This window comes from Aulonocara stuartgranti, assembly GCF_965226115.1.
Source record: "Aulonocara stuartgranti genome assembly, chromosome: 1".
Classification (NCBI taxonomy): domain Eukaryota; kingdom Metazoa; phylum Chordata; class Actinopteri; order Cichliformes; family Cichlidae; genus Aulonocara; species Aulonocara stuartgranti.
The window spans coordinates 22324963-22348967 of NC_138939.1; the positions used below are offsets into that span (position 1 = coordinate 22324963).

The 24005-nt window shown below is 40.9% G+C and overlaps 2 protein-coding genes and 1 long non-coding RNA gene across 6 annotated transcripts in view; 1 reads left to right on the plus strand and 2 right to left on the minus strand.

The window, feature by feature from the left end:
* Positions 1-24005, minus strand: part of LOC309703837 (uncharacterized protein) — a 435129-nt gene that overhangs the window by 58676 nt on the left and 352448 nt on the right. The gene's annotated exons all lie outside the window — the stretch shown is intronic.
* Positions 1-24005, plus strand: part of fam189a1 (family with sequence similarity 189 member A1) — a 114938-nt gene that overhangs the window by 9621 nt on the left and 81312 nt on the right. The window contains exon 1 of one of the 4 annotated variants that reach the window (XM_082529077.1): positions 20898-20955. The exons of the other annotated variants lie outside the window; for them this stretch is intronic. The gene's annotated coding sequence lies outside the window, so the exon portion shown is untranslated. Of the gene's footprint in view, positions 1-20897; positions 20956-24005 lie in introns of those variants that run through there. 4 annotated transcript variants of the gene reach the window in all.
* Positions 1311-17906, minus strand: LOC309711247. Its single transcript, XR_014277916.1, has 3 exons — positions 17817-17906; positions 17358-17444; positions 1311-2183 (listed from the first exon to the last, which is right to left on the minus strand). It is a non-coding gene; the product is annotated as an uncharacterized lncRNA (long non-coding RNA).

Here is a 24005-nt window from a genome sequence, read left to right on the forward strand (position 1 = left end):
AGGTTGTAGAGCAGGTTTACAGATAATTTGCCTAAACCCACTCAAAGTCTTTTTTTCTCTTTCTCTGATACTTAGGGCTGTGATCAGAAGTTTTCGTAATTTGGGGTTTTTAAGATTTCTTTGTGTAATTTTGAATGATTTTACAGGAGAGGTGGGAATCACCAGACACCCCAGGATACGATATTATTGTGGTTTTTAAAATTTTGTGTTGAGTGCCGAATATTTGTGCTAATTTATCACCTTTTTCAACTGCAAATTATGTCCTCAAAGTTAAACTGTCAATATCTGTTTTATCTAATAAGATAAAGGTATCTCACTTCAGCAAGCATGCCGGCACTGTTGCTAAAACCTGCGATAAATGTTGTCATAAGACAGAGTCAGTCTGCTATCAGTCTGCAATTTAATGGGGTCAAGTTGGCAATTACATGCAATCTGTTTCTAATAAGACAGCAATTAACTGTGACAAATTGTTGAAAATCACATATCAGTTGCTGTCTGCATAGACAGAAGTCACATTTAACTATTACATTTGTGCTCAGCAGCCTTCCTATTCCATAAAAATCTAACCAGAATACAAACAGCCAGTTGGGTTGAGACCCCTCGAGTTGTGCTCATTGACAAAGACTCATTCAGAATGATGGCAACATGTTGGAAATCTGTCTGCATGTATAAATTAGACAGAAATGATCCAAAAAATCTCTGAGAGCTGCCATTTAGTCGCCAAAAGTTGCAGCTGGTTGCAGACTTATAAAAATTAGATGCAATCTCTAGGCAACCGATTAAAAAAAAACAACATTTATTTGATTTTAGATAAAAGGAAATTCCTTTGCTAGCTTTGCTCATGTGACTGATCCATTAGCTTGCTCTGATTTAGGAGGTAACGTTGTCAAGCTAAATTTGTCCAGTGTTGGACGGTTTTTCAGAAATACTATGCTTGATCACTCCCCCCCCCCCCTATTGTACAGCACTGTACAGTGATTTAAATGACTAAAAAACAAGAACTGAGTCCTTTTATTTTTATTTTAGATTTCATTTTGGATTTTTTCCAATACGTAGTCAAAAGTATCCATACCGGCTCAAATATATACAGACAATCACACAATCAGTGTATGCATTGTATAATAGTGCGTTGAGTTGACCATAAAGCTCTGTTTTGCTGTTCTCATGCAGCCATTAGTTCCAGCCTGTCGACAGACAACGTGGCTACTCATGCACACGTTTGATTGATTGAATTGTATTTTCAATCGCAATTTCATCTTCCAGCAACTGGGAAATCAAATTCATTAAGATTTTAAAATAAATGTCTCAATGTTTTATTCATTGCTTTTTTAAAAAAAAAAAAAAAAGATACTGCGATCTCAGTATTTTTTATTTTTTTATATATTATTTGCAGGGTCTGAGTTGCTCCTAGCTCCTCAGCCACTCCACTCATCGTGTCAGCTCAGATTAAATGGAGGCTGTGGTCAGCACACATGCTCTGACTCAGACCAGACCACTCGTGGCTGATCCGCCTCGTCTTAAATCTCATATTGATCAGCTAACAAGATGGGCCCTGATCAATCATATGATTTGTGCTTACTTTCATTTTCACTCTGGCCGTCGGTGGTTTTCTAACATCTCTGCGGTGATCTCACTCGCGTGTTTAATGCATGCGTGTGGTGTGATGATGTCATGTAGTTTTACAGTCCATCCCGAGGTGTTGCTGAACCGCTGTAATTCACTTTCCTTCCAGACTTTTCCATATTAAGTAAGTAGGCACTCAGCCTCGTGCTACTTATTACTCTGAGGACCCTCCAGTGCCTTCTCCCCCCTACTCCAGTGCTACCAGTGAGCACCATAATGGTGAAGAGAACAGTGTGTCCTTGCCACCATTTCACACACACACACACACACACACACACACACACACACACACACACACACACTGTAATATTTCAAGTTGTCAGCTTCATCTAATTCCTTTGCGGTTACTCGCCCGGGCGCGTCCGTGCTTTCTGCCTCACCTCGCTCCTCCATTAGCTCGCATCGCTGATATTTTTGGGTTTCTCTGTTTTCAGCACCATGAACAGGACGATCTGAGCTTCTTCAGGTCTCTTTGTTACATGTTGTCCCAAAAAAAGCACACAATTAACCAAGCCGGAAAAAACTGGCATGGTCCTACGCCTGGCTGACAAAGCAGTCATCTGTGAAGTGGAAAGAAAAAAAAGATAAATGTTGGGGTTGTATTTCAGTGGGAGATCTGACAGTATTAATTGTATCCACTGCGGCCTCTTGTTGTGTTCTTTGAGGAGACTAGATCAAGGGAATTTTCTTTACAACATTTTGAACAAATAGTCTCCAACAAAGCCTGTGCCAAAATGATTGACAGCATTGATTAATCCAAAAAAAAAAAAACTCAAAACAAAAACAAAACAAAAAAAACACCCACCACCATAGTCCTTTGCTGCTGGGAGATAAAATGTGGTTCAATAAATTAATTAAAAAGCAAATCATGGTATTGGCTTGTCAGATTGGTGCAACCATACACACCAGTTTGAACATTGTAGGTCTGATACGCTGTAAAACTTAAGAAAGACGACCGAAATTGTGAAATTCGCTCTGACTAAGAGGCTCAATCCCAAAAAAAATACGATATCAACTGTAACTGTAACCTGTAACCTGGGAACCTCACGTTTTTAAACCATGTGAGCCAAAGAGTACTTTTCTTTCTGTCTACACGTCCCGTATCTCATGATCTCATCACTTCCCGAACCAACACGTGCACGCTAACACAGCGCGGGCTTTTCATGCTATTTTGGTCCTGTACAGTATGCGTCACGTTTTCAGAGGTGTTGAATCAGATGGTGATATAAACGTGTTTCATAATTTTATCACTAATCAAAAATGAAGCTTGAGGGCTATTAGGAACATTTGTTGGGATATTCCTGCAGCTTTGCAGCATTTCAGATTTAGTTACACAGAAAAATATTTGGAGGTGCCGGCCTGCCCAAATTTTATTTATTTATTAATTTTTTTGTATTTTGTTAAACAAGTTTTAATGGAATGCCCAGCGATGTACTGGTAATCTGTCCATGGTGTACCCACGCTCCTGAGTTCACACAGAGGGAGCGCCTATCCTGCCTCCTCGCACTGTCTGCTCAGGCAGCTCTCTCAGGTAAACCAAGCAGTGAGATTGCTTCTGACACTGACTGTCTCCTGCATTGTGCTACATGTGGGAGAGGACAACTCTGGACATGTCCCAATGTGATTCTTCAAGAAGACTCCAAAATACAGGTGAAAACTGCCTCACATTTAGAAGGAAGTGTGATGATGCATTAGCCCTATGACAGACTGTTGACCTGTCATACTAAGGCTACTAGTGAATGAAAACTGGGATATGCTGTAGGACCCCGTGTCCTACATCATATGGATGGATGGATGGTGTGGAGACATGAATCCAAGTCCACTGAGAAAAGTCCTCACAGGGAAAAAAGAATGATCTTCTACCCATTTAGTGTCTTGAAATATTATTTTCAGAGAGGGAGAGGATGTAGATTTCTTTTAAGAATATTTAACAAGTCAATTAAAAGTTAAGACTTTCTGTGAAAAACATATTATCATAACTGGAGGGGATCCTTAAATTCCTCACATTGATTAAACACATATCTTTACTCGCACATTTTATCTCTGCATACAGTCTTTTATATTCAAAGACAATTTTATGCACACCCAAATACAAAAAACCCAGCAAAAAGCCCACATTATGCATGGCTTTGATCTCCGAAGAGTGGAGCTTGTTGACGTGCGATGAAAGCTGTAGGTTTTCCCTTCTTTTGGATGTTTTCAGACCCGAGCTGACCCCTATAAATATGTCCAGGAGGACAGAGAGAAGAGAAAGCGGGTTCACGTGTTTAGGGAAATAGTTTCATGTGTGGAATGCTTGATGTATTTCTGTGTGCAGAGATCACAGATTCCCTTCATAAATCCTCCGTTTTCTCTCCTCCTCTGGCTCTTGTTTTGCGGTGTGGCTGGGCGTTAGTCTGACCCACAGCCTGGGACGTGTCAGACAGAATGCTTGATGCTGCACTTCTTTACAAACAGCTCTGACCCGGCCGCCAGCAGGTCTGCCTGCAGACTGTGGAGTAGAAAAGGCCAGCAGGGTTGAACTGAGCTGAGAGGAGAGAGGGAGGCTGAAAATGACCAGAGGCAAATGTCTAACGTGATACTTTTTTATTCTGTTGTCGGTTTAGAAGATGGAGGTGTCACACTAAGAGAAACACTCGCAGGTGGTTCAGCTATTCGACACCGGGGCTTACGTTTTATCTTGCAACTGTATTCATGTCAAATGTTACAGAAAGGAGGGGCTTCATGAAGCAGACCTGTGCTTTATATCGTCTGAAAGGCTAGTTTTCAGTGGAGAGACGTTTACTACTTTCTTGTGGCTGCGACCTGAGAAAAGATGTTTACTGAGGTTTCTTTTTTTATTAAAACTAAAACAAAAAAAAAAGCTTTTTCCGTCGGCATGCTGCAACAAGCCATGAATAGCATGGGTGTCTAATAACAGACAGCCAGCCAGACATATGGAGCTTTGTTGATGTGTTTGACTTTTATCCCCTACCTGCAATTGAACTGTATCTTCTTCCTGGTGTAACAAAGCTGCCTGCCGACCCTCCCTGCTGCTTTCTATAGCTGATCACTGGAAAAGCCTGCTGACTGCAGTCTCTCTTTGTTCTATGATTAGCAACTAGTGTTGTTTGGGATGGTGCTTTTATGTGTGCACACATGTGGGAGGGGAGGTCACAGGTGTGTGACTATGCCCCTCTTTGTATCTGTCTGTACAAGGCTGGAGTAGGACTAAGAGATCTAGCTTGTGCACCTTTATCTGGTTTGAATGTTGTCTAGAGTGTGTGTGCACACAGGCTAAGCAACAAAGTGGGTTTATCATAGCTACAGGCGGCGCATACTCCTCTATAACTGAAAGCAGGGGAAGAAGAGCGAGCGCGAAACATTTCTTTGCTCTGAAGTATTTATTCTTTTATCTTATTCTCTTTTTGTCTCCCACTCCCACAAAAAGTAGCCGGCCTCTCTGCTGAAAGCGGTTTCAAGAGGTTAATCAGACTGTACGAAAGGTCATTCGAGAGCCCCATGTGACTTATTAAGAACAACTGATGGAGGATGTGAGTGGTCGTTAAGGCGCCTGGAATGGGATCTCCAAACTGGAGTGTAGGTGGCAGACAGTTGGTGTCGTAAGCTTCCCCCTCTGTTCAAGGATGGTCGCAGATGGCTTCTTTCACTCGTCTTTCAAACCATCTGTCTTCTATGTCCAAAATGTGAACACTGGCATCCTTGAAAGAGTGACCTTTGTCCTTTAGTTGCAGATGTACCGCTGAGTCTTATCCTGTCCAGAAACTTAAAGAAGTCCAGTTGTTTTTTCCCCCAAGCTCTTTAGATTACTATGACCTGCATGACTGAGAACCTACACAGACATCTCGCTACTAAATATTCCACAGCCGGTTGTTCGTGGTATTATAACAAAGGGAAGTGATTGGGAACAACAGCAATTCAGCCATGAAGTGGTAGAGGATGTAAAATCAGAGATACTGAGGCACATAGTAATCAGTGGTCACTAACTTTCTCCAGAGTCAATCACCTTCAAACTTCAAGTCTTAATGCTTTAGCACACCAAGACATTTCTGACAAATTCATTCTCCCAACTTTGTGGGAACAGTTTGGGGTTGGCCCCTTCCTCTTCCGACGTGACAGCGCACCAGTGTATAAAGCGAGGTCCATAAGGACATGGATGAGAGAGTTTGGTGTGGAAGAACTGAACTGAGTGGAAGAATTGAGTCCTGACCTCAATCTGATGGAAAACCTTTGGGATGAATTAGAGCACAGACTGCAGAAACTGCAAAGTCTTAGTGCCATACTTGAAGTGTAAAGTTAAAAAAGGTTTTATAGTCGGTAGTGGGTGGATATCATAGATATCAGAAAAGCCATTGTGCAGTGTTTTTCAAAATTTAGGGGAGCTGCAGTTGGATAATAAATATCTGTTAAAATTGGGCCATATTTCCTTATTTTCTGTCATATGTACTGTTATGGTGTTGGATTCTCACATTAAACGTGGCTGAAGTTTCCAATAATGAGGTCAGTTTGTATTTACAAAGAAACCTTGCAGCTCAGAGCTTGTTTTCTATTCTTCTTCTGTATGGTGATGACTGTAAATATACTTACTATCCTTATTATGCTCTTCTCTGGCACACAGCTCCTCTCACCTGCTGCTCAAACCTTCTGTTTGCAAATGGCTGTCAATCAGAAGCAAGTTTGTGGAGAAGTTTAAAGAGAGAGGAGCCAGAGTGAACTCAGGAGCTGCAATAAGGGCTAGTTTAGATTTCTAAGACCAGTACTTTTACACTGATTTTATTCTGATCGGATATTCTGATATCTCGCCTGATAGTTTTTGTTCTTAAAGACACCTTCACTCCATTTTCTTGCAAATACCACGCAGAGTTTGAAGAGTGCCCTCGGGTTCACAAACTGGTGACTAAAGGATGTTTCTCCCATCTCTCCTTTTAAAATTTCTGTTATAAATGGCAATATCATTAGAGTAGCAAGTAGCTAATATTGGTCCCAGCCTCCCAGTAAATTGCCAATAAATAATAAATAAAGATGATTGTGGACTGAGAACCGTGCAGGTTTTAACTCTGTCAAAAAAAGCATCCACAGGCGCCAAACGAGGAGGGACGAGGCTTCAAAAAGCATGTTTTAATCAGCTATTTGACCTTTTAAGTTTTAATGCTAGTAGGCACCGCTATAGCTCACCTGTCTGAGCTGGCAACCCATGCTGAAAGTCTGAGTCTGAAGTCTGGCCCCACACTATTTCCCGCGTGTCACTCACCTGCACTCTCTCGCTGTTTTCCCATCGATTCTATATTGTAAATTCTATACTGTAAATAAAGGTGATGATGATGATAAAGTATAAAATAAAGGTTTGAAATCCCCAAAATAAATATTAATAAAGAAATGCTGGTAGGATCAAAATGAAGAAAAACAGTTACTGACAGAATCCATTGAGGACAATTATCTTAGTGCATCAGAGGGATTAAGTGGAAACAGTGAAAATGTTCATTTTAAACTGCAGCAAGGAAATCAGACAAGCCGAGCTCATAAATGTATGTATTTATAGTTTGTGTGTAAGTTAATTAGGGATATATTTGGAGCAGGTCATAAAAGACATTCACCACAATTGCAAGGTCCCCTCCTGCAAGAATATCTTGGATCTTTTTTTTTTTTTTTGAGGCTGAAAGACTTTCTTATGGGTACCAAGGATGAAATCAGTCTCTCTGGACAGGTGAGCCTTAAAGATAAATTCTTCGGGTCAGAGGTCAAACCTTTAACAGCAGTTAATGGCTTACAAGAGGTCACTCGATCAGAGGGAGCATTTACCGTTCAGTGGAAAACACACACATGCACACACGTAGCAGAGCAGCGATCAGATTTTTCACCTAATACATAATGTAATGGCTATTGTCTCCCAGTAGAGTCCAGCAACATAATCTTTAAGTCATTCTTCATTTAAATGATGCATTTCTTTTTGGTTTTCTGCTCTTCTTGTTGTTTGATCGATACTGATGGAGCTGGCAAGAGCGAGGCGGGCCAATAAATTAATATCTGGACATTTTCCAAGGACTTGTGCATATTTGTGCATCTGCCCGAGTGTGTATATGAGTGTAAAACAGAACCAAAATCAAGCCGGAGAAGGAGGAAACAAAGTGCAGCACTGATTGATTTAACAGTCGAACACATTAAAACTTAAAAAGGGGGGAAAAAACCATAAAACATTTGGGCATCTTATTTTCGCTCCACATTGTCGTCCTGCTTTGTAACTTCACCTTTGCTGCTCTGTCTGTTTGCTGGCAGCCTCTCACTGCACACCTTGGTTTTAGTTTCTCTTTTTAATTGTCTTGTAGTAAACACTGACGGCTTTGTCTTCTCAGATTAACGTATCTTCATCCGTATTAGCTGCTAGTCCCGTTTTGCATCTTCGAGTATCTGTTGACTTTGTTGTGGTGCACTGGAAAGACATCAAAGATTTAGAGGAGATGAGCTTTTCCTCAGTGTTTCTTCCTACAGGGAATAGTACTAAACGCTAATTTATTTCACGCGGTCCTGAGGCTGAAGTGGATTGTGAGAGTTTGTGTTTTCCCTCTTAATTCACGAGTAGATTTTTTTCTTTCCTTTTTAAAAGAAACAAAAGCGACAAAATGAGAAGAGGAAGAAATGTATGGTGAAGTAAAAGAAGAGGTGCGGATTGCTGCAATGTGGGTGTTTGCTCAGCACGAAGGAGGCCAGCTGCCCCCAGGCCATCAGCTCCTGCCTCAGGTTGATATTTGCAGCTCCTTCTTGCCAGTGTTTCCTTTGGCATTGCTTCAGCTTGGTTAGCATGCCTCATCTCCCTCCTACCCGCTCATGAGCTACACTCTTTTTGATCCGACTCGCTGCCTGTTTCTGTCCCTGGAGGTTACGTCTCTGCAGGATGCATGTTTCAGCTGTGGCTGCGGGAGTGCGAGCACTTCTGGGAATGCACTTTTAAATTTTAGCGAAGGGAAGGGTCGGTGGTGGTGGGGGGTTTAGTCCCCACTGACAAGCTTAGTAGACAATGAAGGATTTATTTCAATCTGAAACATTAGACAGTAGATACGTCTAAAAGCAAGCCTTTCCTTTCTATTTTGAAAAAGATTAAACCACAGAAACAAACAAAACTTTTCCACTTTATAACTTCAATAACTCTGTACTCAGCACAGGTCTTTATTGATACTACAGCACTGCAGAGCAAACCTCCAAAATATGCTGTTTATAAGCTTTTTTTTTTTTTTGTCACTAAACATTATAGTCGGTGCTTAGTAAGGGAGGACCAGAGCCAGGAATCTCTCTGCATGAAACTCTCTGCATGTGTTTATTTTAGAGCTGGAGGAGTGGGACTGGATAAACAGAGCAAGGAAGTATTTTTGATAAATAGCATTTTCCTTTTTAAAGCAAAAATGTCTCACAGTCTGTGTTTTTACTTTTTTTCTCTGTCCATCTGGTTTCTGGTTCTCTATTTTTTGCATAGACTATATATAAAAGATGGACAAAAACAGTGAAACCAGTGTTTGCCCATCTTAAACCTGCATTCTTTCCAGTCCCCATCAAATACACAGATTAAATAGAGGTCTGTGGGGAAAAATGACTTTTCTGCTCACCAGATTCATCCCCAGTAAACATTTTCCAGATGAATTTATGGTCTACGAAGTGGTTCATAATTTAAGCTGTGACTATGTTGTGATTTTCTTTTTAATTATTACATTTTTTCAAATAGGTAAAAGATGAGAAAGACATTCACATTAAAGAAAGAAACAGAAATAGTACAAATGGGTGGGATGAGCTTTGGTTGCATGTACAAATGATTGGGGGCAGCCTTACACATGTTTTATACTATCTAACCACATGCTGGGTATGATGAGAAGAATCAGCTGTGGATAAAATGCAAAATTAGAGATCATGTTTTTTTTTTTTTAACCAGGTCAGTTTTCTCTTGAATGTTCTGTTAACAAACTTGATTAATTGATAAATTTGTGCCTACTTTGTGCTCCTTGATTTCTCATTCAGATCCAACCCTAAAAGCTCACTGCGTCCCGTTCGAAAGCCGAGATGGAGACGAGCATAATTAAGACTTCAAAATTGACTGTAGCCATCTTTTATATACAGTCTTATAATATTTAAGGTGACCACGCACCAACTTGTTTGCTCCTGTCTAAATAGAAAGAAACTGAGCAGGTTTCATCTAAATACTTAATATCTCAGAGTAATCTTTTCAGTTTTCTCCCGACTTTAAAAATCGATGCTGTAAAACTGTTTGACGAGCTTTTCAGGGGTCTTTTTGTTTGATGTGGCGCTCTTTCTTATACCATTGTATTTCAATTGTGAAGAAAGCTGTGGGCATGAAAGTGGACAGCATGCAGGGTACAAAGCTGCAGTGTTAGAGGCTGCTGCAGGCTGTCTGAGTAATGTAAGAGCTTCTCTGATATTCTGCTATTTTCTGGGCAGGAGACGCTTAGTAGTACTTTGGGATTTTGATATGGTGTCGTGGAAATAAAAAATAAAACTGTTTTCCAGGAAAAAAAATGAAATCACATCACCATTTTGCAGCATTTTAGTGCTGCAGGAAAAAAGGGAAAATTCTTTGACACAAATTCACCGCAATCAGCAGCCGAGTGAAGACAGATGGAGGGCTAACACCTAGAAAATCACTTGTTGCCTTATGAGACTGTTTGAGCTACCAGCTCGGTGCAGTACTTTCATGAATCCTCGGCACATGTGCTGCGTTACAGTCACACTCGGTATTCCTCCAAGAAATAAGGCTTATGATCCGGCGTGGAAGCATCTCGATGTGCTGACGAGCCACCTACAATTGTGAAAATCGAAGCAGTATTGTTGCTAAACATCTGCTTTGATTGTGACCTTGTCAAGGTTGGTTACTATGGCAACCGGAGACAGTTACCATGGCTTGTTGCTGTTCGGCATTATTCGAAGGCGGTGAGGGAATTGAGGTGGGGTATGCGTCTTGTTGTCTGCTCAAATGGGCATTAAGAAGAAAAAGAAGAAGAAGAGGGCGACGTCGGAAAGATTAAGCTCTCCCAGCGAATGAGGATCAGAGTGTCAGGCTCGTCTGCGGTGAAGTGACAGGCAGACAAGAAATATGAAAGCAATGGCACAGCAAAGGCCTAAGAGAAGAGTGACTTCTATTAGTGGGACGAGGAAGGAGAGTGAAATGTTTTTTGGTTGAAGTCAATTACAGCTGCGGCTCAGTGGACTAATGAGTCTGCTGCCTCTGTATCCTTCTCATTAGCTGCCACTGGAGGACTAAAAAAGTGTTTTGACAACTCTAGTTTGTACATCTGTTTGTGTGTGTACCGCTGGTTTCTCCTGTACTTTCTGCAGGATCCTTCAAGCCGTTAGATCGGACAGGATAATAAGTGTAAAGCCATGTCTGTATTCTGCACCATCTCTGGAGCTCGTTTTTTCTCTATGAGTCACTCTGTTTCTCAGCTCACAGTCTTCTGTGTGGTGGGTTTTTTTCTGCTCCTGTTCCTCCATTACAGCTTATTCACCATTGTTGGTTGCCCCCAGCAACATGATCCAAAGTAGTGACATTTTGTTAGTAGCAAGACACTGCATCAGATAGGTCCTACCAGGATGCTTGTTCTGGATCACTTTTGCAGTGCGTTTACATATACGGTTAAGGTTGGCTGCCAATTCAGGGGATGGTGGTGTTATTGGTGTTAATTTGGTAGCAAAAACAAAGGGGAATAACTTGGCGATTTTATTTAATGTACTTCATGTATATGATGTTTGGCTGTGGCCTTTCTGAGTGAAGTTCGTGTTCTCCCTGTGCCTGTGTGGGTTTTCGGTTAGTGTTACCTCCCACACTCCAGAGTCACGCATCTTACCTCGGATTGATGATTCTAAGTTGGCCATAGTTTCGACCATAATTTGTTGTCTCCCTCTCTGTGTTAACCCTGTGATAGACTGGCTGGCAGTTTACCCTGATTTTTGCTCAAAGTCAGTATATATACAACCGCGATTGACTGGTTTAAGAAAACTGGTGGCACATGAACAAGAGAGTTTTCACAGGACTCTGTGTTGACCTGTGAAAGCGTTTATTTTCATATTCCTGCACACATAGTAACCTGAATAACCTTAATACAGTGACTCTGAGAGCGTGTCTTAGATACTGACAAAGCTATCAGTGTGCAGTTTGGCAAGATGAGCTTTCTGTTGACAAGTATGATAAGAACAAGTCTTTCTGCGCAAGTTTAAGTTGTATCCGCTGATGATTAAATTACACGAGCAAAGATGGTATTTCAATACAAATTAAAATTTTATACTGCATCCGCTGTCGTCTTTGGCACTATAATAATACATTGTTTTAGGATCACTGTCCATCAGTGATCTGGTTGGCGAGTGGGTTGTTCATAACACATCAAAGGGGACCTCAGGGTACATTTGAAGCTGTGCATGTGGGGACGGTGCAGCAGCTGTCTTTGAACAGCTGGAGTCAAAAAACAACAGAGGACCTGTGAACTTCAAACATGGAAGGGCAGCAGTGCTTTTGAAACATGACAAGTAAGGATCTGATGAGAATGTCACACTGTCAGTCAGAGCCAGAGCAGAGTTGAACCTCTGCTCGTGAAAGCATGTTACCTGGGCTGCACGTCACAGTGCACTTCCTGAAATTTTTATTTCTTTTTAAATGGTCAAATTTCATACTGTGCCTTAAAATGATATAATAAAAATGTTAAATGTATTTTTTGCTTGCCTTAAAGCTCCCACTCTTGACTTGAGCAGACAGACAGACCAACAAGCACAATTCACCAGTGTTGCAACAAATAATTGCATTTTTTGAGGCTCTAAGCCTCCCCGGTCTCTCAGTGGTGAACCACAGTCAGAACGACATGTTAACTTTTGCACCTTCTCTTACCTGATCAGTGTAACAATATGGTAGGGGGATCAAGGAGTTGGGAGAGGACAAAGTGAACAAGCTGAAGCATGTTAAATTAGATTTTGTCCACGCACGCTGGCTGCGGTGTTCCCACATCTTCTAAGAGGACAAATTACAAAACAAAACTCATGGCAGGATTGATTGTTCCTCATGTGGGGCTGCGCCCAGAGCTCTGTTCAGAGAAGCACTGCTATCGTCACATAATGCGTTTATCTCAGAGGTGATTGTGCTGGAGATTGAATACTGATGTGCTGCATTTGCAAGTGTTTGCGGCAGGATGGGCTGTAGATGTAAGGCTATTTGATGAATAATCAATTTGTAGATAGATCGTTGTAGAGTTTCAAATATGAGAATTTGTGTTATTTTCTAACCCCCTTCCACAGAAACACTGATTTTTAAAAAGAAATAGGGAGACAAAAGCGGATTCGTAATGTTGGTTCTGCTCCTGATGATACAACTCGTGCCAAGCGATATATAATAACAGGATTTAATTGATGCTAATGGCATCACTGTTTCTGCTTATAGATCAGAATCGTTTTCAAATCCCTATTGATAGCTGATTTTCTGTGTGGAAAATAAGTAATATTTATTACCTCTGAGACTGAACAAAGTGTGTAAAAAGAGCTCGTACACGTCGCAGTTGTGTAAAAGCAACACTTCTGACTTAAATTCACACAAATTCTGACTTAATCATTTTGCAAGAAACATAAGAAGTAAAATGCCAACACTGACAAATGGAATGCGATTCGACTCAATCCAAATCACAACAACTGTTGCCTCAAGCCACTTTGTAAGGTAAAGACCCCGCAATAATACAGAGATAACAGAGAAACCCCCAAAATCAGATGACCCCATATGAGCAAGTGCTTTGGCACCAGTGGGAAGGAAAAACTCCCTTTTAACTGGAAGAAACCTCAGGTAGAACCAGGCTCAGGGAGGGGCAGCCATCTGCCTTGACCAGTTGGGGGTGAAGCGAGGAAGACAAGACAAAGACACACTTTGGGAGAGGGCCAGAGTGTAATAATAACTAATGATTAAATACAGAGTGGTGTATAAACAGAGTATAAACACATATTGAGTGGAAAAAAAAGGTGAGTGAAGAAGAAACACTCAATGATAAGCGTCAATTTTTGGCTACATGCATCTTAAGTTGAGGCAGAGGAGTGTGTGTGTGTGTGTGTGTGCGTGTGCGTGTGTGTGTGTGTGTGCGTGTGTGTGTGTGTGTGTGTGTGTGGATGGTGTGAGGTGAAGTGTTGACAGGAATCCCATTATTAGCATCCTCCTCCCCACACAGTGTGTCCTTCTGTGTCATTTTCAAGAGCCAGCTGATGTTTTTATCCATGCAGAGACTGTATTTTAATATCAGGTTTAATGCTGTGTGCTTGCATGTGGTCAATTCTGTGAAGCTTCAAGGTGAGAATTTGGGCATACTCATAATGACTCAAGATAGTTTAGTGGATTTGCCTTTTTACCCCCCATCAGACCAATGGAGGCTGTGAGACTCTGTATTTGTACAAAAGAAAGAAAGTTCTCTTTGTACATTGGAAATGAAATTAAAGTAGGATCATTTCCAAGGGTTTAATTTCTAAGTAAGAAGGAAAAAGAGTTCCTGTGGGCCTTATGAGCCTTCGTGTTTATAAACTATTAACTACACTGTTAAACACTTATTTGAACATTTTAAGCATCTGTTTATTGACTTTCCTTAAAATTAGATTTGATGATTTATAATGCACAAAGAAACTTTTGCATGGCTCAACAATGACTATATAACATTTCAACTGCAAACTGCCGCAGATCAAAAACAAACAAAAAAAACAGGACTGGTCATCCTGTACCAGAAGGGAATCAGTCACAAAGATTTACTACATATTAAAATCAGCAAACCAGGTGAAGATTGTTGTAGGCTGGTGATAAGAACGCATTTATTTTTGTGAGGTGACCTTATGCTTCTGAAAGATGCCCTCAAATAAAATGTATTATTATTATTATTATTATTATTATTATTATTAGTTTTCATGACTGAGATTTTGTATGCTACTTAGCATTAGATGGTATCAGTTACATGCATTGCAGCCATACAGACAAAGCACCTTGCAGGCCAAACTTGCTACCATTAGCTGATAACATGGGGCTCAGTTACACAAGGCTATCCGATTGTTAAGTGATGACGTGACGAATCCTACTTCCGGGCCTAAAGTAGTCTGCGTTTAATATGGCTTTTGTGTTGTTAACATGTTTAATGTTATGTATTTTCTTTTATTTAATCTCAAAAAGCTCCTAAAACAGTCAGTGATCACTGTTGACCTCCCTCGGCTTTTATTACCGCTAATCATTTATTTAAGCTCAGTTTTTAAAACCTTAGGATGTAACTACAGCCCAGCCCATGCAGCAGTATATGAATGACTAACCTCGTATTGTGGATGGATTATCTCAGTTGTTCTCCTGGCTGAAGTTTGGTCCTTTTACAGCATCCTGCCATGCGATTACATTTGTTTCTGACCACCGAGAACACTCAAGTTAACTTTTATCGAGTGGAAAAAAAGTTAGCTTGTTTATATTATGCTAACATAGCTGTGTCGCTAGCGGTCACGTAGCACATCATTATATACCAGCTAGCCCAACTTCAGTAACCCTACAAACGTCACTGCTGTTTAGTTTTCTGTCTTCATTTATGCTGGAAGTGATAACAGAGCTGTATGTTTTAATTTGTTTCCAAAACCCCGCAGTCAGGACATGCTATATTGTATTTAGATAGAAGCTAGCGAGCTAACTCCCTGCTAACTTCTAACTCCGTTAAATGTCATAAATTCTGTTTTCATGGATGCCTGGATGTTAAACTCAATTGTTACACCTGGTAGAGCAGAACGCTGATCATTTTATTAAAGATGAAAGACTTTAGACAGTTTTTCAACTCTCAGTAATGCCACAGTGATCGTTTGATATATGGACCTGCAGCGGAGTTTAGGTCCAGACACGGCTAGTGACGTCAGACTAAACAACCGGATAGGGTGGTTGCCAACCCCCTGGCAGTTGCTTGGGAACAAAAGGTGTATTCCCCAACTGCTGAGTGGTTGCTGCAGACTGCTGGCTGTCACTGGGGGCAGTGGCGTGTCTAGAAAATTTTTGTTGGGGGGGCCAGGTAGGGGCACAGATTTGGAGAAGGGTGGCAGATGTAATTGGCAGATAATGTTAAAAACAATTCTATTAACCATAATTCAATAACCCTGTAAACCTAATAACCGAATGCGCTTTTAACTCTTATTAGAATGAGATTTTAACCACTACTGTGCAAAGTTTTTAGATACTGCGTTGCTAAAGGACAAGAGATACAATCAGTGTTTTGTCAGTGTTTACTCAGCATTCAAGGACATCAATATTTGCATAGTATTTTTACTGACATATAGTACACATATGTTTTGGGCAAAAACATTTTTTAATATTAAAATATGAACATTTGTAACAAACAATTGACAAATTAGCCAATGCAAAACTTTATCTGCCTGTTAAAAAAAGAAGATAATCTTCTCACAAACTGGTGTTTGATTGTGAAACAGGAAAAAAGTGGGGAAACAACTGAAAAGACTAACATTTGAATAAAACCTAAAGGCAAGTAAATACTTTCTATGCTGCCTTATGGTAAACTTTGGTAATATTGATAAAGAACAACACTGGCTGATGATGAAATCCAGTCAGCTGGCATGGTGACACTGCCAGTATTAACCTGCAGGGCTGGACTGGGACAGAAAATCGGGCATTTTGACTAGAGACCGGCCCCCCAGGTATTAAAGCCATAAAGCCTTTGACTGAAAACAAATGCTGTTGTGACAGTGATGTACAGTCTTGTTGGTATATGTATGATTTCTATACATTTTACGTCAGATAAAAACTTTGGTTGTAAGATTTAGATAATTATTTAATAAAAGCTAGATATTTTAAATGAGAATAAGAAAGAAAAGTATTTCTTTGTGCCCCACCTTTCCCTGTTAATGCCCTACCTGCCCCCTGGCAACACTTTGCTAGATCCGCCCCTGCACAGTTACCAGCTGTCAGCTGCTTAGAAAAGGATCCTGGTGTTATTTGTCTCTCAGAAACAGTTCATAACTTCCCTTCAACTCATTCATGTCACCTAAAAGGTAAACCTGTTTCTCCATCACAGCTCTGATGATTCAGTAAGGACATCTCCTGGTTTCATCTTCATGTTTCCCTCTCACCACATATACAAACCAACATCATGACCAGCAGCTTTACAGCTGTGGCTCCAGCAAACATCAGCTGATACTAGAAATTAATATTAAATAAATTCTAACAACAGCTGATCAAGCTTAAACGTGCTGCTGTTGTTTAGCGCGACATCTGCTGGTTTCCTCTTTCTGGCACAAAGTGGGCGATAAATAAACAAGAGAGACGATCAGCTGATCATTGATCAGTTTCATGATTGAAGTAGCAACAGGAGAGAGAGGGGGAGAATGAGAGAAGAAGAGGCAGCTGTGCAGCATAAAGACAGAATAACTCCAGCATTGTGTCTTTTTCCATTCTAGCTAAAGTCCGGGACAAACTGCGTCTCTTCTCAGCTCAATATGAAACGTGTAATATTTTCTCTGATTGAGGGACCATTCCATTTTTTTAAGGAGCCGTTGGCAACTCTACTAACCTTATGAATAAAATAAAGTTCACTATCAGTAACATCATAGCACCCACCCACCTAAAAACTCCATCAAGCTGGCTAGAACGCAGTACGAGTTATTGCAACTGAGGGTAAAAAGTCAGCACAACGAAAATAAACTCCACCTAAACTTGGTTCATATCTGACCCAGATAGACTGCAGGTCATAACTTCTTACCTGGAGTTCAGTTCACCTGACACTCGGACTGGCGGCTGCCTCGGGGCTCTCCTCCTGCCTCCCCTTCCCTCATCCACCTGCTGGCCTCTGTGGAAGCCCCGCCATAGCCACCACCAAACAACTGAGTCATTTTTACACATCGACCTGCATCTGGCCAATCCACCACCTCTCATTGTTCATGCCATTACAAAAAAAATAAATAAATAAGTCACCGGGCACATGCCCGGTATGCCCGATGGCCAGTCCAGCTATGTTAACCTGCAACCAAATCTGCAGCTCCATACAGCAATGTTACGACTTAGATTATATCTTATAACTCATAACTCTTATGTTAGCTCCCCTCTGTAGCATACTGTCAGAAATATTCGACGGCTGCAATAATTCTTTAAGTGTTATTTTTTCCTTGGGATTCTAATTTCACCGAAGTTTACTAAACTCAACAAACTTAATATTACTTACCGGGACATTTATTCTGTCCTCATTTTCTTTCACCGAAAAATTGTTTCCTGCAGTGCCGTCTTTCTGCTTGGCTCTCCTACCTTTGCTAACGTGATGCACATAGATAGCGCAGAAGCCGATGCTGCATTCACTTACACTCGGATATCTGAGCTTCACCGTGAAAACATAATCGTACATTTGATATTTGATTGAATTTTATTGTTTTGCCTTTGGGGTGGCACCTGGGGTGGCCAGTCTGGTTGGGGGGGTGGCCTGTGCCCCCCCAGGCCACCCCGCTGGACACGCCATTGACTGGGGGAAACTGGTTAGAAAGCGGGTGCTGGATCAAAAACCTCTTTGCGATTACTTTTGTTGTTGGTAGAATGCTGCAGTGGCCCATGCATGGCTGTAGTGAAATTTGAGATATGTAATGGAAGCAACCTTCAAAGAACTAGTAGGAGCTGTGCCTCATTGTCATAACCAACATGTCTAAAAAGGAACAATATTTACTAGGCAGTGAGGAGTTGGCGAGGTTTGCAGACAAGTCAGTTTCTTGCTTTGATGCATGCTCAATCTCATATGTAAGGAAATCCAGAAAGTCGACACTTTTGCTCTGGATGTTGCATTTTCAGTCCCTCATCCAAGTCACTTCTTCGGAAAACCGAACATCCGGAAGAACAGAATCAACTTTCTGGAAAGTCTCTGTCTTCCATGCAAACTGTGGGCTACTGCAGCAGTCAGTCTTCTAGTAGCCAATGCAATTTCACCTAGCAACAGCATGGGACTTCCTGCAACCTTTTTCCTTGTAATTGGTTAGCAGTGGGACACTGATTGGTCTTTAGGTATGCATGACTGAAGCTTCAGACCACTTTACAGTGACTTCCAGCAACCACTTGTCTCTAGTGACCAGTGGTTTACCAGTTTCTAAGCCTGTGTGATGGGATCCTTAGCCCTCCACCCTCTCATGGAAAAATGATTACTTTTGTCTTTAAAACTGTAAAACTGAGGCTTCAGACAGAACCCTAAAAAACCAGTTATATGGTGGCATCTTCTATATACAGTCTATGGTCCTGTTTCAGTTCTTTGTGGTGTGTACATGCACATGTATCAGGTCACATTTCACTGCGTGTTATACCTGTATAACCATGCACGTGACAAATAAAGACAAATAAAGAATCTTGAATCTTGAATCACGTTTAACTTTCTAAAAAGTTGAATAAACATGTTTTCTAACTCTTCCTTTAAGGCCTTAACTGTACACATTCGGATTACTTGGCTTATCTGAATTTCTCAGGTGGGGTGGAATCTCCTCTCATCATTGCATGGTGGAGCTGTGCTGACATTAGACAAGGTGACACCTACTGCTGCGGAGGATGTGTTCACCATTTGGATTACAGGGATAATCCCTTTATTATTTGGCAATATGTTACCCGAGTCTGGTCCGACCTCTGCAGTGACGTGACTGTGCGATCAGAGTTTGTGCCGTGCAGAGTGTGTTTGTGCTCGTAGCTGTGTGAGTGTCTTCTATTTGCTATTTATCCATACTGAGATGATAGTTTTTCTTTTTCGCTGTATTTGACTTATTGCCTAAACTAAGACACGGTGATGTGATCTTTGCCTGTGATTTGATCAATAGACAAAATTACCACGGCCTCCCAAAAGGCCAATATTGTTGTGTGGTAATGGAAATGCACTGCCACATGAGCAATGCTTTCTCCCAAAGTAATCCACATTGATTTGTGGGGCCACTTTGATAAATTGAGGGGGTTTTAGGTTTCGAGTTGGTCCATTGCACAATGCTCACTTCCCTCTGTGTTGCTGTGCATGTGGGTGTTATAGTGTAAACCTTTAAGGCCCTGTGAAAAAGTGCAGAAATTATTAAAAGTTGTTTTGTTTTTTTTCCCCCCTACTGTTTTGACCACCTAAATAAAGAAAGTTCTCACACGGGGGATCCTTGATTGTGTCAGCCAGTTATTTTCATATGCTAATGGTTAGTTTGTGGGTGACAATCCTTATTAATATTTATGGAAGTGTGGGGGTTCATTTGCGCCTTCAATTTGTTGCAGATATGACACTTGGCAATGTGCAGCTCATAATCCAAAGCAGAAAAGTGAAGAAAAAAGAAAGTCTTTTTGTATTTAGCTTTAGTGGAGTGATTCAGCCGGAGCTCCTGTAGGTGGGATATGCTTCTTTTTTTTTTTTTGCCAGTGCAGCTGTGACCCACTGCTTTTTTTCAGGAGCAGGAAGGTGTTTGTAGCGATAAAGAGATTAAAACACCCCTGAATGCAGAATATATGTGCAAGTCAGTTGACGTTTACCTTATGCGCTCTGTAATGCTTTATCCAGGTGTTTTGTAGACAACATTGAGAAATGACAGAAATTAATTGGAGCAGGAATGCCCTTGAAAGTTAATCACACAGCCGTGAAATTAAAAAATGAGGGGGCAAACAAAGCACAAGTGCACAGAGCCAGCGAAAGGACAAAAATGCTGACTCCACAGAAAGCACGTCGTCGCATCAAACGCAAGCAAAACCACTAATCCACCGAACCAAGATCTGTGACACACGCAGTGGAAAAACCACTCATCAGTATTCACACGGAGTAGATGTAATAATGAAATAAAATAACAATACACTTGGCATGTCTTCTTTTTTGCATATTTCGATTTTTTTGCACAAGGTTTTGCACATATTTCTGACACTTCCATCCTGTAATCTATATTTGAAACATTTCTGCATCTCTATCCAAATATACGTGTTTGTATGTGCCTGTCTTGCTGCTAAATTATGTTGCAGAGTTAAAAATAAGAGTTAAAAGTTTAAAAAAAAAAAAGATCTGCTGGTATTTTTTCTTTTGAAATCTGCTCTTCGGTGAACAACAACAAGGCGATACCTCTTATTCTCAGCCTCAGTCTGAGGAGCGTAAACGAGGAGCAGCAGATCTCGAACATGACTGCTCAGTGCATCGATTCTCTCCATGTGGCATTGACTTGTCTTTCATCCAAGGCTGCGCTGCGTTTTCAGAAGAACCACACCTCCTCGGTTTTAATTGAGTTAAACAGAAGGCAAGAGAAGAGAAGGCGTTGCAACGTGACTCGGATCTATGGTGCTTTTTTCTCTTAGGCTGTGAAATATCAGGGTGGACAAACAGTAGCTAATGGGTCAGTGGTTTGATTTTTTCCCTTCGTAAGTCAGTGCAGCTTTAACCTTTTCAATCTTTATCACGATGGACGATAAACAAGGCTGTTAAAACAATATTTTGGCAGACGTTTAATCTCATATTTTAGGGGTGATGTGATTATTTTGCTATAATTCTACTGTTACACCCTTTGCATTTATTTGTCTTTGTACAGAATGTGTTTCCTGTATGTAACTTTTATGGATATAATTATTAGAGCTGTTATGTGTGAAGTGTGAAGAAGAAAGCAACAAACAGAGGTTTCCAAATGCTTTTGTATTTCTTGCAGGTTTTGGGGAAAAAACCCTCCCTAGAGGAGAAACCATAAATCACATTACTTGGAAAGGGATTAAGCCTTTGGGGCATTCTCAAAGCAATATGATTTAGCAGATTTTTCTAAGGAATTTATTTCTTTGTAAAACTGAAACCTTTGCAAAAGGGTAAAATAGAAACTGCACTGGGTAAAAGTTTTGAACCGACCCTCATTTCTTTATATTTTGCTGGGAAATGGATAAGAGTGCAGTGATTTAGTGAATCGTGGATGCACACATGGAAATGCAGTTTCCTGAAGGACATTTAAAGCTCTTCTTTGGATGTTGACTGTCTTTTGTTCAATTCTTTCTCCATTTGATCCCAAAAAGCTTCAGTAATGTTGAGGTGCAGGCTCAAGGAGGCCAATCCATGATATTTATAGATCAGTGTGACTTAAAAAACAAGCAAACAAACAAAAAACTCATCAGAAGAACTGGACTGAAAATGGGTAAAACAGCAACCGATGTTGAATGACTTTCAGAAAAAGTCTAAATATTGCTCAAGACCGCTTTCAAAAGATTACCTCAATGTCTGGTTCCTTGGGAGAAAAATATAAAGAAGTAATTTTTTTTTGTTTTTGGTATTTTTTTGGTAGTACTGTATTCTGGGCGACCATGGCTCAGGGGGTTGGGAAGCGTATCTGTAACCGGAAGGTTGCTAGTTCGATCCCCGGGCTCTCTGTCCTGGTCGTTGTGTCCTTGGGCAAGACACTTTACCCTAACGCCTACTGGTGTTGGCCAGAGGGGCCGATGGCGCGATATGGCAGCCTCGCTTCTGTCAGTCTGCCCCAGGGCAGCTGTGGCTACAACCGTAGCTGCCTCCACCAGTGTGTGAATGTGAGAGTGAATTAATAGTGGCATTGTAAAGCGCTTTGGGTGCCTTGAAAAGCGCTATAGAAATCCAATCCATTATTATTATTCTCTGAGAAGATTTGTAATAATAACCGTTCCCTCTGTAGGTACACACCTTTTACATTTGCCTTTAAAGCAGATTTAATGAGGGGGCAGTGATGCACTAAAGCCACAGAAAGCAGTGCTGACGAGGTTACGCAGCCTCTCACCCAGTCTTCAGAGGTGGGGAACATTACATAATCACACATAAACTGTGATTTGTGTGGAAATTGCCCTTGGCCGTGCTGGAGCCAGCATCCCTCATTTATTTCTGCATTTGTTGATGAGATGATGAATGTGCTCTGTGCACTGCTGCAGTCACTCCACACCGCACAAAATATATGTGCATAATTAGGCTTATACATGCTTTTCTTGGGTGTTGCTCTACAATATTTCTGGTAATGAGAGTGCTGAGGAAACATCTCACAACGCCCTCAGTCAACATTATCTGTCTTTTCTACGTATGCTTCTCTCCACTTAGTGCGTTCAGCATTGTTCATTAGGAGATTCTCACACTGAGACATTTCCCTGTAATCAGTGTTAACAAAACAAATTGAATTTAGTTAGATTTTTCTGGAAATGTGGGTAGGGTTAGCTGAGAACTGTGTATGACTGTACACTGTGTGGTTTTGCCTCTTGAGCTAAATTAGATTAGGTTAGATGACGGTAGTTTCATATTAATGTCTGGGACCTACTCATTGACACGATTTATGGTCTGGACTTTCCCATTTGAGGATAAAACCAAAACCATCAACCTCCAAGACACTCCAGACAAATACAAGCATCCTTTCTGCATTATAGTAGTTGCATTTCAGTGTATTGACAGTTAAAAGTGTCATCCTTCTCAATATGGCCGGTCTGACACAGTTGCTTGAAAAGTAATGTTAGTTTTCACACACTAAGAGCCTCTGTGGCTGTGTCAGTGGATGACATATCGTTTCTCATTAAACATGAATAAAAAAGAGCTTTTGGGGGATGCTAAGTTCCTCGACGAATTACAAGTTCATCTGTGTAGGAGGATGATGTGCACGGTGCTCAACTATTACATTTTGGGCCTTGAGAAGATGAAGTGTTCTTTCAGGAGAGCGCATAAATATTTGCTTGTTGTTTACACGTAAAAAAACTTCAACATTCAAAAAACAAGACCTGTCTGTGAGAGGAGCACAACATGGTTGCATAATCCTTGGACTGCAGATTCGGGCACGTTCTAAAATTATAGTAAACCATTTCTTTTGACTCTGAGTTAAGCAAAGCATGTTTAGCTTTTGAATTCTCCATTATGACCTCCAGCTGGTCTCTAACTGTGCCCGTCTGCAGTGCAGTGCTGTGCAGGTAGCATACAGAGGCTTTAAAAAGGTAAACAGCTGTAAATAGCTGCCAGTAGGAAAATGAACAAAAGATTACATTTGAGGGCTGGACACAAGGCCGTGAAAGGTGCTATGCATCGCACAAGGATGCTGAAGATCCAGATTTTAATTTTCTGTCCTCTGAGCAAAGCAGCAGTGTAGATTCTTATGATTAAGTTGTTTGTTTTCTCAGATATCTTTGGATTTAGTCCACCAGCATGCTATTTTTTTTTTGTTTTTTTTTTAGTTCTTGGTGGTGAACAGGGGTTAAAGTAGGATTTGCAGATCTGGGATTCTTAAGACTGTGTGTAATGATGCAGCATGGAGAATTACTTAAAAAGAAGTCACATAATACGCATTGTTTTATTGGAATTTTCGCGTGTACACACTCTGATCAGCTGACCTGTGCTGCTACACTGCTCCTGGTGAATTTAGCCAACTGAATACAACAGGATAAGCGGCTGTTTCATGAGCTGTATCTGATG